Source organism: Cynocephalus volans, chromosome 5 (assembly GCF_027409185.1).
Source record: "Cynocephalus volans isolate mCynVol1 chromosome 5, mCynVol1.pri, whole genome shotgun sequence".
In the NCBI taxonomy this organism is placed as follows: domain Eukaryota; kingdom Metazoa; phylum Chordata; class Mammalia; order Dermoptera; family Cynocephalidae; genus Cynocephalus; species Cynocephalus volans.
In genome coordinates, this window is record NC_084464.1 from 22,778,502 (window position 1) to 22,795,702 (window position 17,201).

The 17,201-nt window shown below is 42.9% G+C and overlaps 1 pseudogene; it reads right to left on the reverse strand.

The window, feature by feature from the left end:
• Positions 1 to 10,531: 10,531 nt before the first annotated feature.
• LOC134378770 (chloride intracellular channel protein 4-like) lies at positions 10,532 to 11,181 on the reverse strand (annotated as a pseudogene).
• Between the last annotated feature and the right edge of the window lie 6,020 nt (positions 11,182 to 17,201).

Sequence of the window (17,201 nt, forward strand, 5' to 3'; positions counted from 1 at the left end):
AGAGAAGTCTTCCCTAAGCCCAGATGCCACCCACATGTTGTGGCCTGTCCCGGCAGGCACCCTGCAAAAGTGGGTGGAGTACCTGGTGCCCACTGTCATGCGTGGCAATGACTCCTATGTGCACACGTTTCTGCTAAACTACAGAAACTTCGCCACTCCCCAGCAGGCGCTGGATCTGCTTTTCCTCAGGTGAGCACTCTGTCCCTCGATCACACAGTGTCACTCAGCCGCCTCCCAGCTGTGAGTCTTGGGACTGTCACCACACCCCTCTGAGCCTCAGCTTCCACCTGTGTTCGGTGGGTGGTAACAGGAACAAGCTCCAGTGGGTCCCCCATGGAAAGTGCTGCTCCTGAGTCCAGCCCTGTGGAAAGTTCTGCTGGAGGGGCCACGGTCGTCCTCACTCAGGATTCCTGCCCCCCCATGAGGAAGTCTCTGTCACACCCTCACTGACCTCGTTGACTTGGGCTTCACTGTTTTCACATTTGAGATCCTATCTGCAGGCTTCTGGGAGTATTCAAAGCAGGGAGACCGGGGGCTGGCAGAGGGGCTTCAGGTGCACCCAGATATCTTGGGAGGAGTCGGTTGGGGTTCATTCCTTCAACAAACATATTTGAAGTCACACTATGTGCAGTGACTTTCTGGGCACTGACTATATTCCAATGAACCGAGGAGACTACATTCCCTGCCCTCCTGGGTTTCCATTCTAGTCAGAGGTCAGTCAACCACAACATACGTGAGGAGCAGGTAGTGCCACCATATGGTAGATGTGACACCGCCCTGGTCTCCTCTAGGTACAGAAGCATCCTTTTGGATTATCATGGGGATGGCGGACCCCTGGAGCAGCTAAAAGCGTAAGTAGGGTTTGGGTCCAGATGGAGGGGCTCCCATCTCCACAGAACTGTGTGTGGTGTATGGGAGCCTGTAGATGGGGGAGCTGGCAGATCTCTGGCTCCCACACATCTTATGATTCCTGCTACAGGGCTGAGGGCTCAGGATTTCCCTGCAGGGAAATTGAAGGCTCCCCCCATGGAGGCTTTTCCCAGCCCCTCCTTGGTTGCCAGGCCCATCTCTGCCAGGGCTGTCATACTGGACATTGGAGGGGCTGGTCTATGGACAGGCAGGGGCAGAGGGTACAAGACGGCAGCTCACTCAGGGGAGCCCTGGGAGGGCAGCATAGAGGGATAGGCCAGGCCTCTGATGCTGCTGCCCACCTGTCTCCTCCCAGCGCCATGTCCTCCATCCTAAAGATCTGGCTGGAATTCTATTCCATTGACTTCCACGAGCCTCCTGAATGTCCTTCTTTGAAGTTTCTGTTGGCATATGTACACATCAATCTGCCAGGCTCCGAGGTGGAGCGCAAGGCTGATCTTCTTCTGGCCCAGCTGGAGAAGCTGGAGCACCTGGAGCCCAGTGAGGCGGAGACTGAGGGTGAGGAGGAAGAGGGTGGGTGCCTGTGAGGGTTTGGGGAGGGGGCTGGGCTGGGCCACACAGAGCAGAGTTTCCAGAAGCAGGCTGGGGACAGGGGCACTGAGTACTCAGAACAATCATGCAGTGTTCTGCAGTATGGAAAGACTTCCTGAGGCTGGGTCTCTGGACTTGGGCTTCTCAGAAAGACAGTGTCATTGGAAGAGACATAGAAACTCATGTTGATATTTTCAATTGTTGTCCCTCCAGTTCCAGCTTCTGCCCAGGCTGAACAACTGTCCCAAGGGCTAAAGACATCTTCAGCTCCAGCTCCAGCTCCACCTCCACTTCCAGAGCCAGAGCCTGAGCAAGATCCTGAGCCCAAGCCAGAGAAAGAGCAAGAGCTAGATCCAGATACAGAGCAAGAGCCAGAGTCTAACTCAGAGCAAGAGCCAGAGCCCAAGCCAGAGAAAGAGCAGGAGAAAGATCCAGAGGCCAATCCAGGGCTAGATCTGGAGCACGAGCAAGATCCTGAGCTAGAGCCAGAGCCCAAGGAAGAGCCAGAGCCTGAGCAAGATCCAGAGCCCGAGCCAGAGTAGAAGAAACACCAGCATCCAGGCGAGCCCCGGCTCCAGAGCTCCCACAAACACCCTCACCAGTCCCCACTCCAGAGCTGTCCTTCCCCTTCCCTGCCACTGTGCTTGTCCTCGTTTTTGTCTTTGTCCTGCCTCTCCTCAAATTTTATCATCTTTTCTCTTCACTTATATCCCTTGTATAAAATAAAGTGTTTTAATATTTTCAAAATTACAATTCAGTGGCATCAAGTACATTTCTAATGTGGTGCAACCCTCACCTCTGTCTAGTGACAGGACAGCTTCATCAACTCTGTAGCCATTAAGCTGTCACTCCCCATCCCGCCTCTCCTAGTCCCTGACAACCACTCCATTTTCTCTGTGTGTGAATTTACCTATCGTGGATTGTTCCTATCAGTACAGTTATATGTTATGTGGCCTTTTGTGTCTGGCCACATAATATGAGAAGGAACTGATTAATTTTTATTTTATGTTTTTAGTAAGAGGAAAATTACAGAAAAATCAAAGACTATACATAGAAACACAGAGCCGCGATAGTTATTATTGTCATACTCTTGAAGTAGGAACTACTTTTGAATGACTGGAGAGCCAGACACCACAGAGGAAAAGACTGACTTTTCCTGGTCAAAACAAAACAAGAATAATGTCAAAAGCTTAAAAGACAAACCCCAGATTGGAAAATTCTTCATGGACAGAGAAAGGGTAATATGCATCCTAGTGGTACAAAGAGTTTTCACTTATCCATGTTTTTAAGGGGACAAAGGATATATTCCTGCAGTTCCAAAGGGAAGCAATTCATATGGCCAGTAAATGTCAGACATCCACGACATCCCTTATGATGACACACAACAATTTACACATTATTGAGATGTCATTGCCCCATCAGATGGGCAGGTCTGTATGTCTGGTGATGACCAGCTCTGGTGAGAATGTGGGAGAAGAGGTGCCAGGGGATGTCCTGGGAGACATGTGCATAGGTACCCCATCTCAGGAACCACTCAGCAACTTCTATCAAAGTGAACACGCGTGTCCATCTGCCAAGTAGTGGTAATCTGGGGAGGTTATTCCACCACCACAACGGCCCAGGTTTTCAAGATTTCTGTTGAAGTGTTTTCATCACAGCACTGGTGGAGGTAGCAAGTGGCTGGCCACGTCTCTAACATCTTGTAGAGGGGCTGGGTGTTAAATTGAGCAGCTGCTGAGCTGCACACAGAAATTGTCATGTAAACATGTCATGAAGGCCACTCTGTATTGAGGGTCTCAGGTTGAAAAACATCTATGTGATGTCAACATGCATACACACCTGTATGTAAATGACTGTTTAGGTGAGAGAGTGAGACAGACAGACACAGGACAGAGGAAGTCAAATGGGAGAGACAGGCTGGGAGACGTGACCAAGCCATGAATGAGGACCAGCTCTGCTGGGTGGGACTTTCAAAACCTTTTATTCTCCTTTACGTGATATGCGAATATTTTTAATATGCACATTATTTTATGTTTATATAAACATTAACATCACATTAAATACTATCCACTAAACACTCACCTACTAAGTAAAGTACATTACCCGGTTTCAATTTTTGTAGGCACTTATTACAAAGACAATAATGATTATAAGTAAATCAGTAGTTGAACATGAATGAACAATAACATTAAAAACATAGTCCTTCCACCCAGATGCCCAGTGGGTGTCCACTGTGGTGTTCTTCTTTCCTGTTCTTGCCCTGTGTTCAGGCATGTGTGTGTGTGTGTGTCTGTGTGGAGGTGTGTGTGTGTGCAGATGTGTGTGGGCAGGCGTCTGTCTGTAGGTGTGAGTGTGTGGAGGCATGTGGAGGTTTGTGTCTTTGGGTGTGTGCGTGTGTGCAGGATTCTGTGATTGTAGGTGTGTATGTGCAGTCGTGTGGGTGTGCACATAGGTGTGGGTGTGCAGAGATGTCTATGCATGTGTGTGTGTGTTTGTGTGTGTGTGTGCGCACTTGTCTGCGGAGAAGGTGCTGTAGGCCTGCAGAGGACGTGCTGCCCCAGTGTCAGGTGAACTCAGGCATGCCGAGGGCACATGCATGTGCCATCAGCAGTTTTAACACCCTGGTGTCCTGTATCCAAGGCCAGGACCCTTTGCACCACTTGCCAGACCAACTTCTTCAGTCAAAGTACCGCTTCCTCTGCACAGTCCTTGGTAGCTCCCAGCCTCCTCTGCACCATGTGATCACACTCAGACCAGCCTGGGAGGAGGTGGCCATCACGGATGTCCCCAGAATTATAAACAAGGAGCCCTAAGATCACACTGAGGAAGAGACTTCTCCACAGTGACAGGGCTGCAGTGACACAGCATCGTTCCAATCCAGCTGCTGATGCCTCCAGGTGTGGCTGCCCCATGCTGCCACCTGCATTGAAGTAAAAAATGACCAGCACAGTGGGGGGGCTGTCATAGTTCCCATGACAGTTGGTTGTTTAAAAGACACTGGCACCTCCTCTCTCTCTCTCTCTCTCTCTCTCTCTCTCTGTCTCTTGCTTCCTCTCGCCATGTGATCTGCTTGTACCCGCCAGCTGCCTGCTGTTTTCTGCCATGAGTAGAAGCAGCCTGAGGCCCGTGCCAGATGCAGCTGTCCCAGAATCATAAGCCAAATAAACCTCAGTTCTTTCTAAATTACCCAGTCTCAAGTATTTCTGTTATAGTAACACAAAATGGACTAGTACACCTTACTAATTTCTTTTGAAGTTCAAGGTCATAATATCAGTGAAAGCTGTAAATGCTACCGTAATGTAAAAAGATTTTATTGTTTTTAGAAAGGAAGGACTTAAAAAATCAAAATATAAATGTTATTCAAAATTGCTTATTTATCCTTTCAAACAATATGATCATGGATGTGCTATAAAGGGAAATAACCACATACTTTAATTTACCAAAACTTCATTTAAGGTATATATTTGGGTCTTGTTCACTGTTTGCTTTTTAGAGTTGGTTTGGTTTTAGTTGAAAATTGTTTTAGTCCTTCAGTATGCCAGACACTAAGTGCACTATAACATTGACTCCAGACCACTGCTCTGTTGGTGGTAACGTCATAAGATCAACGTCACAGGGCTTCTTGGGATGACTATTTCATAGTGGAGATAACAGAGGCACAGGGAGGTCAGGTAACTGCTGTCACATTGCTAAGCAGGTTTGGGGACCAGAATTCAAATCAGATTGTAAGGCTCACATTCAACCACCATTCAACCATGTCTGGGCCTTCAGAATTAATTTTTTATATTTAAATATCCAAGAAGAATCTTTCTATGACAGCATTTCAAAAGATTTTATTAGTAATTAAAATAAATTTTATCCCTTTGTCCAAAGAAAAAGCAACATCTAGTGACAAATAAGTAAAAAGCAGATATTCTTCAAACTAAGAGACTAGTAACTGCACACTCAGTGTGAGTCTGTTATCTGGAAGCCTGTGTTGTCACATCCTGTTCTCTGAGATCCCTATTCCTGCAGCTTCTTTGCTATGGAGTGTGCATTTCCGTATCATTCATATGATGGCATACGTTTAAGCTTGCCATAATTTAGTGTAAGCAAAATCACTTTTTGCCTTTAAACTAGTATTCATAAAATTTCATCATTTACACACTGATGCATGATCCAAAAAACACATGTACTTATCAAATAAAATGGGGTTAAGAACCATCAAAATCAAGTGATTTTCTTTTTCCTTTGGCTCACACAGACACTCAATCTAAGATATGGTTTTATTTTCTTTGTGGTATGGGGTAATGTGAAAAATGAAATATGTAAACCTAAATGGAAGGAAACCATGGTCTTAATGGAATCATTAAAGAAATTGTTTCAGAATGCTACATCCTTCCAGAAATAATAACCCTACAATGTCAGCAAATTTGGAGTCAGCATGGGTTACCTGCTCCATATGGAGGGGCCTGGTCATGTTCATTAGGTCTGCCTGAAGCTTAACCAAACTCGAGTACATGACCTTTAAGAATTTTTTAAAATTCATTAATCAATGTTCTTTGCCTGAATTTTGCTGCTTTTGCTTCTTTAACCTATTATTTGTATCCTTTTTTTAAGTTGGTCAATCTCTGCACCCAATGAAATGAGAATTGCAAGCATAACAGTTCTAGCTAATAATTAACAGAAAGTGCTTTCAGCTCAGATACCATTGCCAAAGTTCAGTAATGATATTTTAAAATGTCACCCCAAAAGATGGCAATGCGAGATAATCAGCAACAGGATAATCGTCATCACAATTTTTAATTTGTATCTAGCTTTACATGCTTTGAAATTACTTTAAAACATTTTCTCTTTCAATCTTCTATACAGCCCTAAAATATCTGGATTTATTTATTCACATTAATGTATTAGAAATCAAGCACTAATGAAGAAATAGTGAAATCTCTCACCAAACTTCTAAAGGATCTGTACAATTTTCCTATAATAATGTTTTTCTAACTTAGTGTTTTCTTTTAGTAATGTTTTCTACCACTTTTCATCTTGCTAATTATCAACAAGATGGATTTGCACTTGCACACATATATGAATGGTTTAAGCCAGTGGTTCCCAAAGTGTGGTATGTATGTCTTATGAAACGTAAAGATGCCCTAGCCCCAACCCTTGACTTTGAGTTAATTAGTTGAGTTTTTATGAAGCTAATTAGTTGGAGAAATAATCATTTAATTATACAAATTATATGATCATTTGTTCTTTCTTTTGCTATTCAAATGTTCTTAATTGCCTAATATTTTCTTAAAATTGGATAAAAAGGCATATTGTGTATTTAATATTCCTTTGTAAAATTATAAAACAATTCAAAAATGGAAATTTATAAAAAATAAAGATGTCATAGTTCTTGCATTCTTCCTTGATCTTAAAAGATATTCGCTGTTAATTCCTTTAGCAAGGTTCTGCTAAGGGTGTATTTGTTGTGGGTTGAATTGTGTCCCCCAATAGAATATATGATGAAATCTTAACCCCCAATACCTCAGAATGTGACCTTATTTGGAAATAGGCTTTGTTTTTTAAGATTTTTTTTTTTTTTTTGGATAGTGAAAATATACTTTATTTTTTTAATACAATAGCTGCCAGCAATATACTGGTATTGATGTTCCAGAGAGAGAAAAGAAAATACAAGTACTCTAAGCTTTCATTTGCCTGCTGAAGAAAATTCTAGAGAAAATATTCCAATTCTGTTCAACATTATGGCTAGAGGAGTTGAAAATTTTTTTCCTGATAGAAATATAATTTTGGTGGCCCCAACCGCAATAAATCGTAAAGGAAGGAGTTTAAAAAGCCATGTATATCATAATGAATGCTTCCCTCTCTTTGAATTAAATATTGATTATAAGCAGTGTAAGAAACTGATAAATCAGTAAACTTCATGAAATGTGTATCAAAATGTTCTTGAAAAAAATACATTTCTATTTCCTCTCATTTTTACTTTGTAGATATTTTCTAAATGGGTTTTGTAAATGCACAGAAATAAAAGCTATCTACATGCAACTCTGGAGAGAATCGAAACACAACAGAAGTAAAGTGAAAATGCCTAAATTCTAGAGTTTATCCACTTAGTATAAGAATAAATGTCAGAAATCTCTTAATTGTACACATATTGCTCAAGGGTTTAAAGATAAGTTGTGAAAGCCAGTTACCAAGAAATAAAATCTTATTTGAATTCTATCACAAAAGTTAATAATCCTAGCACAAGAAGAGAACAGAACCGTATAGAAAACCTGCATCTGTATCAAAAAAGGGAAGTTACATGAAGTGGAATAGTAGAGAGCTTTCCAAAGGTTGAATACAATGATTTTTCAAAATCCCTTGGAAAATAATGAGACCTTCCATCCAGATCTCCTCGCTGAAGTGAAACACGAAAGGGGAAATGATTCCTTAGTTGCAGGAATAAAACCAGATGATTTCCATGTTAATACATATGCTACACAAACTGCCAAGAAAACTTGAATGTCCCAAATATCTCAAGATTTTAAGCCATGATCTTTCCACAAATATACAATGGGGTAAAAGCATGTTGTAGGATCATCCTTCTTACTAGCTTTCGTCCATTTGCCAAACTCAATTTCACGTGAATAACTTCCCTCGTAAAGTAATAAAATCTGTCTTTCTGGGCCGAGCCCGTGGCGCACTCGGTAGAGTGCTGCGCTGGGAGCGCGGCGACGCTCCCGCCGCGGGTTCGGATCCTATATAAGAATGACCAGTGCACTCACTGGCTGAGTGCCGGTCACGAAAAAACGACAAACAAAATAAAAAAAATAAAATAAAAATAAAAATAAAAATAAAATAAAAATCTGTCTTTCTACAGAGAAAAATAATTCTGCCTTCATCAAAATCATAATAGACCTGACTTCCTTGGACATCCAGAGGGACAGCCAACTGTAATCAGTGGATAAATAAAAAACAATAGAATAAATACCCAAAGTGAAAACACTTCACAACTGAGGCTCAGAATGTATTGTTTGCCACTCTGTTTTGAGAACTGGAGCTCCTTCCTCTGTCAGCCCTCTGTCCTGCACCACTCAGCCCACCATTCATTAGGAGAAAGACACCCTCCTCTTGAGTCTTTCTTGTACTTTAAGCTATGAGGCAAGGTTCAATATCACCTGAAGGCCAAGTTGCCACGATTTAAAAGTAGGTGAAGCGTGAGAAGCTTGTCCCCGCACCAGTGCAGACAGGGCACTTGCACCCCCTGAAGCTACTGCAACACAATCTGTCAGTAGATAACGAGCGGGTGCTTCTTCCTGGAACCAGACACATCATCACCCAACAGTTAATTACAAAAACATGGGTGCTCAAACTCTAGATCAGCAATAAGGAGTTCTAGAAAAGGTAAGGGAAAGGAATCTCCCTGAGCCAAATGGATACAACATAGAGTTTTTCTTATGTTTCTATCCTAAGCTAGTTACTGATAGGTAAAAAATGCAGTATGCTGATAAAAGTCAGGCTGCTTCCACAAAGCCAGTGCTTACTAAATGCTAGCACATCAAAGGGGGGAAAGTACTGCCATTTTAAAGCAATATACTTAAACTTTCAAAAAACAGCCTAATCAGCCTATGAGAAACAACACTTCTTAAACAAGTTAGGTACAAGAAATTACCCAAAATGTATTAGAGTCACAACCACAGTTCTTTTAGTACTTAGAAAGTCCATTTTTTGGTTTTTTTAAAAGATGAATTACATACATAGAAAACTTTTATTTTTTAATCACCAAGTTCATTCTCCCTTGTTAGAGCACAAATAATTCCTGGTTTGGGACTTTGATTTCAAAAACAAACAAAAAAACCATGCAGGGTTATATTCTCCAACGTGGCTGTAGAAAATTTAACTTGAGGAAGAGCAGTAATTGAGATCAGGCAAAACTGTTAATATGCACTCACCATAACACAACTATCATTTACTCCACAAGGAGTGAATAATCCTCTACGCAAAGCAAAGTCTCAACAGTAAATGGGGATGGGACGGGAAAGTTGGCCACCTGGACAATGTATTCTTTGGGTCATCTACATTAAACATGCTTTAGAAACAAAATTTTACTTGATATTTTGAGAAACCCACCCTACATTCCATAGGTTAATTTCTGTATGTGTTAACTTCTACATTACTAAACACTGTACTGCTAGAGCTAAATCAAGTAAATATCAGTTTATGTAGTGTTGCTCCAAAGATGTATAAACAGCAAGGTGTATGCTTACCTAAAAAGGAGCTTTTTAAAATGAGGAAAGAAAGCAATAATGTTCCAAATGAATGGCACTGGGCAAAATACACGTAACACGCAATACATTTAGACAGAGTATCAGGTACCTATCAGTTTCTCTTGTAAGGATAAAATGCTTGAGGAAGAACTTGAGAATACACCCCTCCCTCTAAACTTTTAGCTTCTACATAGTGTCAGGTGTTACAATTGGTGTGGATAAATGCTTTTAGGCAAAAGTAAAAATCTATCTACAAAGCAAAATAGCGAAATCTGTAGTGACTTTTTGTAGAAGGCTCTTCTCTGGTGGTAATATCCCTTAATATACACCCAGGATAGACTGTTTCTGATACAGTAGCAATCCTTTCATATACTCTTACTAAATATTACAAAATTTCAACAAAAAAAAAACCATAAGTATTCCTTGTACCATGCATTATGCACCAGTTTGGGGGTGACTGATGAAGTCATGGCTACTATTTTAACAGTTAAACATTGCACCTCAAAAGTTCTGCCTTCTATACACAGTGAATGGACACAACGGCGAGGGCTCCAGAGAGATGGCAAACTACCTCTGCAGTGAAGTTTGTGTTGGAGGGTCTCCAAATGAGACGGGGGAGGATATGGGAGGTAGGCAGGGTAAAAGGATTTTACAATAATACTGCTTAGGAGTGTACATTTTAAGATAACTACTATACCTTGTCTATCCTTGGCCCTAATCTTGAATAACTGCATGTTCATGCAAAACACAATTTCTACTTTATAGGAATAAGAGCAGTCTGTTAGGAAAAGCATATTCTTAGGGGAAGACAGAAAGATAGCTCTCTCGTAAGTGCTATTTTACTTGGTAAGTCTTTTGGCTACATCACTATATGCTATTTCAACCTCCTGACCACTGGGACAGGTATTGGTGAACTCATCCCTACTATAAGCCTTAGTTAAGTATCTCCAGATGCCAGTCATTCCTTTTGGGATATCAAAGTTGCGATATTTTTTGGCCACCACCTTGACAATGTGCAGTTTGGGCAGCAGGTTGCAATCAGCTAATGTCATTTCATTGCCGTCCAGAAATTTACGTGTAGAAAACTTAATGTCCTCCATAGTAGTCTCATCAAGTTCATCAGGTGGGGAGAATTCAGATATTCATCCAGTTTCCGCAGTGTTTTCAAGAGACCCCTCTCCAGTGCTTCGTTAGCCTCTGGCCTTGAATTCCTGATAGATGCAGAGAATTTGGCAAAGATGTCCATTCCAGCAGTGTTTGATGCGGGCTGTTCTGGTGAAAGCGTTAAGTACTTGGGAGGGCATGAGACATCTTCAAGAAATTCCTCGATCTTATTGACATCCGTTTTGACTTCATTGTTAAAAGTTATAAATGGCGGGTGGGTCCCAGGAGCCGAGTTCTGCAGGTCTGCGGGCTTCCTTTTCAGGTCAAAGGTTGCGGCACTAAATACAACTCCTTTGAGCCAAAGAATCATGAAGAGCCTCTGGGAAAAGGGGCGGTTTCCTACGCTTTCCCCATCACTGCCAGCCTTGACGAAGAGCTCGAGGAGGGGCTCTTTGTCCTCCTCCTTCCGTCCGTTCAGCGGCATCGAAAACGCCTTGGCCCGCTCGGCTGTGCTCCGCGGGCGGCGGCGGCGGCGGCGGCTGCTTCTGTTCCGGGGTCGCTGCTGTTGCTGCTTCTGCCCCGGGGTCGCTGCGGCGGCTGCTGCTGCCCCGGGGTCGCTGCGGCGGCTGCTGCTGCCCCGGGGTCGCTGCGGCGGCTGCTGCTGCCCCGGGGTCGCTGCGGCGGCTGCTGCTGCCCCGGGGTCGCTGCGGCGGCTGCTTCTGCCCCGGGGTCGCTGTTGCTGCTGCTTCTGCTCCGGGGTCGCTGCTGCTGCTGCTGCTCCGGGGTCGCTGCGTCGGCTGCTGCTGCTCAGGGTCGCTGCGGGCGGCTGCTGCTGCTCCGGGGTCGCTGTGGCTGCTGCTGCTGCTCCGGGGTCGCTGTGGCTGCTGCTGCTGCTCCGGGGTCGCTGTGGCTGCTGCTGCTGCTCCGGGGTCGCTGCGGCTGCTGCTTCTGCTCCGGGGTCGCTGCTGCTGCTGCTGCTGCTGCTCCGGTGTCGCTGTGGCTGCTGCTGCTGCTCCGGGGTCGCGGTGGCTGCTGCTGCTGCTCCGGGGTCGCTGTGGCTGCTGCTGCTGCTGCTCCGGGGTCGCGGTGGATGCTGCTGCTGCTCCGGGGTCGCGGTGGATGCTGCTGCTGCTGCTCCGGGGTCGCTGTGGCTGCTGCTGCTGCTCCGGGGTCGCGGTGGCTGCTGCTGCTGCTGCTCCGGGGTCGCGGTGGCTGCTGCTGCTGCTCCGGGGTCGCGGTGGATGCTGGCTCCCGCCGCGCTGCGCTCGCTGGACAGTCCCGGCGTGGAGCTGGCCGCGGCCTCGGCTGCACAGCACCGCCCGAAGCCGCGCGCGCGACCTTTTTTTTTTTTTTTTTCAGATTTAACTAAGTTAAGATGAGGTCATCAGTATGGGCCCTAATCCAGTATGACCAGTGGGTTTTTTTTTTCTTTTTTTTTTTGGTAAAGGGAAATTTGGAGACAGAGACAGACACACACAGAGGGAAGGTGACATGAAGACACACAAGAAGAACACCACGTGGAGATGAGGATTGGAGGGACGCGTGTACAGGACAAGGAACCCCTGGCGCTACCGGAAGCCGGGAGAAAGGCACAGACCCCCGCACCGTCGGAGGGAGCCTGGTGCCCCAACACCTCGATTTGGACCTTCCCGCCTCTAGAACTGAGACAACAAATTTCTGTTGTTTTAAGCCACTATGTTTGTGGTACTTTCTTATGGAAGTCCTAGGAAACTAATAACAATATTCTTAGTCAAATAATGTTTCTATTGATTTGCAACACCCCAGCCCCAACTCTTGAATGATAGATTGGTTGAGTAATATGTTTTGTTAATTTTCTCTCAGAATTTTGAATGTGTTGTTCAATTGTCTTCAGTCCTCTGCTGACTCTGTCTGCAGTAGCATTATACTGTGTCCACGTGCATTAGTCTAACTTTGTCCTGCTCAGAATTTCTGTTCCCTTAATCTGAGCGTTCACGTCTTCCGATGCGTCTGAGAGATTCATAGCTGTTATCTCTTCACGTAATGTCTTTCTCTCCTTCCCTCTATTCTGCACTTCTGGAAATTGTATAAGAGGTGTGTTAGGCCTCCTCTTCTCTGTCTGTTCAAGTCACTTCACTTTTTCCATCTTTTTATCTATTAGTGCTGCAGTCTAAGAAGTTTCCTCAGATCTGGCTTCTAGTTCATTAGTTTTCTACTCAGAGGGTCTAATCTTTGTGTAATATACCTTTTGAATTTTTAATTTCAACTACTATATTTTTTTTCCATCATAGGAATTCTATTGAAGATTTTTAGAATTACAATTTTGAACAGAGTTTGGAGGAAGATAAATTTCTTATTAGTTCTCTAATAGAGATTTTTATCTCCATCTTTTATCTTTATCTAATGGACAGATTTTTTTGTGTGTAGTCTATGCCTTTTAGACACACTTTGAGTATCCTACATTTATGCAGGAGACTGTCTTTCAACACTCTATACCTGCTGGTCCCAAGGCCTCATTCATATCCTGAATGGCCACTAAAAATCCAAACCTTTAGATCAATGAGATTGAGAGTCTGTTCTCCCCTCTCCTTGGTAGCCACAGCCTCAGGTTACCCACTTCCCTCTCTGGTTTCTAATCTTGTCTTTATTTCTGGTACTCAAGAAGATGCCTTTTGTTCTTGAGTGTTTATGCATGGAAACACCTTTTGCTCATATCTTACCTAGATTCCCAGGTGTCTATAGAACAAATTCTAAAAATAAAATATGCCTTTGACTCCTGGTTCTGGCAGGATGGTGGAGTGAGATAACACGAACTCTTAACTTAGTTCATCACCTGCCAGAACCATGAGTCAAAAGGCATATTTTTTGGCACATTTTTTACAAAGAATTAAGCCTATTGGCTATTGCTGAATATTATCAACAAAGGAGGCAATGTTTTCCATCTGAAATATTTCCAGGATAAATGTCAGAAATCAATATGTTCCAAATGCCTTTACCAAGGAATTACTCAAAATCTTTCAAAAAGATGCTCAAAAGTTATGAGCCTAAGTCTGGAGTCCATAATTGAATTTCCCTTAACAAGATTCTCACAGTGACCCAAACAAGGGAATTATTACTACCTTATTTTCCATGAGGGGACTGAGCCTTAGACTTGTCAGTTAACTCATTGTGTCTGACCCCCTTCACCTTACAGTTGAGAAAAACCGATGTCAAGATGGGGAATTCTTTGGAGCAAGATCTAAGGGATAGTATCTGGAAATGGTACTGCGACATCTGGAGTGATACACCTTTGGCCCTACTCCCTCAGGAGACTTCTCAAACACCTATAAGCAACTCTTTCACCTTAACCTTCAGGAGTTTGTCTCCTGGCCCAGCCTGATGTCAAAGGTAAGCCACCCTTGATGCTATAACATTGTGCCCTCATTCAGAAATCTGTTAGCAGCGTAGGCTTACAGATGTGTAAAGTGGGCATTTCCTCTGCAGACTTGGGGCTTCTCAATGAATGGGGCCTTGTATGACTTTCAGTTCTTTTTGTAGAGGAGTAGATGACTGTCTTAGTCTGTTTCCGTTGCTTATAACATAAATACTTGAAACTGGGTGATTTATAAAGAAAACAGAATTTATTGCTTATTCTTCAGAGGCTGGGACGTCTGAAGTCCAAGGAATACAAGTGGTGACAGTGACCCAGGGGTCTCACATTGCAAGATGGTGGAGGCAGAGAAACAGAGGGAGACTAACCTCCTCATTCACTCTCCTTTTAAAGCCCTCCGAGACATGCCCATGACCACCATTTTTAATCCATTCACTATGGCATGGTCCTGCAATCTAGTCACGTCTTCAAGGCCCCACCTTTCAATGACCATAATAGGATTTCCTAACTTCTTCAACACTGTCATAGTGGGGGTCAAGTTTGGGGGAGACACTCAATCCAAGGCAATGATCATCTCTCTCTTTTTTATGGAAGCCCACTTCTCCCACTCACAGTGTAAGTATAGAGATGCACCTATCTTAGACTTGTATTTTAAATGGAATGAATTAAATATCTTAAATGTCCCCATATCAATTACATACACAATGCACATGTATGTGTTTTTGTGAGTTTATTTCTTTTATTACAGAATTGCATTGCTTGAAAACTTGCTTTTTTACCTGTCAGTCTCCCGCTAACTGCCAGGAGAGTGACCGGCAGCAGAATTGTGTGCTTAGTGGGAAAACTTGATGCTACTGGGTAGCGCCCAGTGGAATGAGCAGACTTTGAGCAACAGCATTTTTATTCTGGAAGCAAAACGCCTCAGATGACTTCTCTTTCTTGTCAAGTTTTCTATATTTTGGTGCTTTTCTTGTTTTTGTTTTCATCCTAAATTTTGTACTTTTCTTATATTCACTGAATACGAAATAGCCTAGCATATTCCTTTGGGGAGCCAGAATTTTGCTAGGTGAAAGCAAGGGACAGATGTAATTCAGTGACATTTTGTCAAGCTGCGAAAGAGTAAATTTTCCTTGACTGTGGCAGGAGGTAATTATTTTTTGTTCATTTGTTTCTGACACAGGGGAAGAAAATTGGGGGTTGCTGTATCAACTAGTCCAAGATACTTTGGGTTCTGTTTGGCAGGAACAAAAACACATTTTATCATTGGAGCTATCGCCAGCCTTTGCCTTTCCCGACAGACTTGATGCAGTTTTTAACACTATGTATATTTTTGTGACCTCATCTCTTAGTGGTTCTCTTCCCTCTCCCTGAAAATGTCCTCGATGTACTTCTTCATCCTCTGACATTTTGTATTTTAGATTCATCTTTTGTAGGAATTTTGGAAATGTCATACACACAAAGATTTTGTCATTTACCAATGGAATTACTATGCTTGGCCACTTAGCCATCTCTTCGCTGGCTCTTGTGGTTGTTTCAAGTCAGCAAGCCATAAAAAATCTTTCTCTCTCTGAAACACAGCGATTTGGAAGATAATCGAATGGTGACTAGGGGCAGAAATGCCAGTCTGAGGAAGTATGCCACAGTCTCTCTTGCATTTACAACCTTCCTCAAAGCGAGTGTCAGACAAGTAGGAAAAGAAGATAGATTCATCCCATCTCAAGCCTGGTCTCATTTGCACGGTGCAGGCTGCCTCATTGTCTGCTGGGGGCTGAGACTGGTCCTACTGATGCTCTGTTTTGAGAAATTCCAGCAGCTCTGCATTTAGAGTTTTTAACCATCCTATTTTGGCATAGGATTCTCGACAAAATTATTTATTAAGACCTGCTAAAACTGTTTCTCTCAAGAGTCCCACAGGAGAAAAAGCCCACCAGGCGAGTGGGGCAATACAATTGATGTCATCATTTAACATTTTACATCAGAGGAAAAGCCAGATGCAAGAGCCTTACCTTGCAGCAAGACCCGGCTCCTCCCTTGAAGTCCTTAGTTACTTCTGTGGGTACCAGGCTTAGCTCTGTTGTCCTTTTTACAGACATTTAGGTCTGCAATGAAGGGTTGGCTTGGAGCTCTACAGCACTCACGAGAATGAGGGAAGATAAAAGAGAAATTGACAACGAGGTATAATGAAAAGGTTTGCCTTTGGAACCACAACACAATTTGATGTTTTCCTTAAACATTTTGTCAGATTAACTAGGAGTTAGATGGACACCATATTACACATGCTCTGGCTGATTAAATTCACAGAGGTGAGTGGCTTTTGAAGTGTGGCCCCATAAAATACGACTCACTATATTAGCTACTGATCTCCCAACAATTAAAATGTCACTTGTTTCAGAAATGACCAGATCAAACACGTGATAAGACTTTTTCCCACTTCATTTTCTATCACCTCCCCCGCTTCAATCTTATAAATTGGTAGAGAAACTTTGAGAAAAAAAATCATTTAAATAGATGGATAGCTGATAGGACATAAACGTTCTTATTCTTTACAATGACCAGAGATCAAGATCTATTTCTACCCTCAAAATGCTCCCCAGACTCTTTTCTTCCTTTTAACTTGCTGACTTCATTGGAGGTTCCTTTTTATTGTTGACTCTTTTTTTTTTTTCCAACTTCTCAAATCTTGACAGCATTCGCCTGCTTTTCCATATTCATTTAAGTTAAGAAGAATCTTGAATCTCACTTGTCCTGACTTAATTCCATCAGCCAGGTCATCTGTGACAATGACTGTATCCCCACCAGAGGAAGTGCCTTTTGGGGTCTCACTGCTGATTTAGTTTCCTGTGATACAAATGATGTCTCTTAATTTGGTTAGAGCTTATGTTGACACAAGTGTTCATTAGGACACCCGTTTGCTGGCAATTCAATTTTAAATTAAATACACTTTGTTTTAAATTTTATTACTTTTAAACTACTGTATCTATTGTCTTTAATGACCCTATTATACAGTTATGAAGGTAAACAGATTTCTTTAGTAAATATCAAACATTTTATGTTAA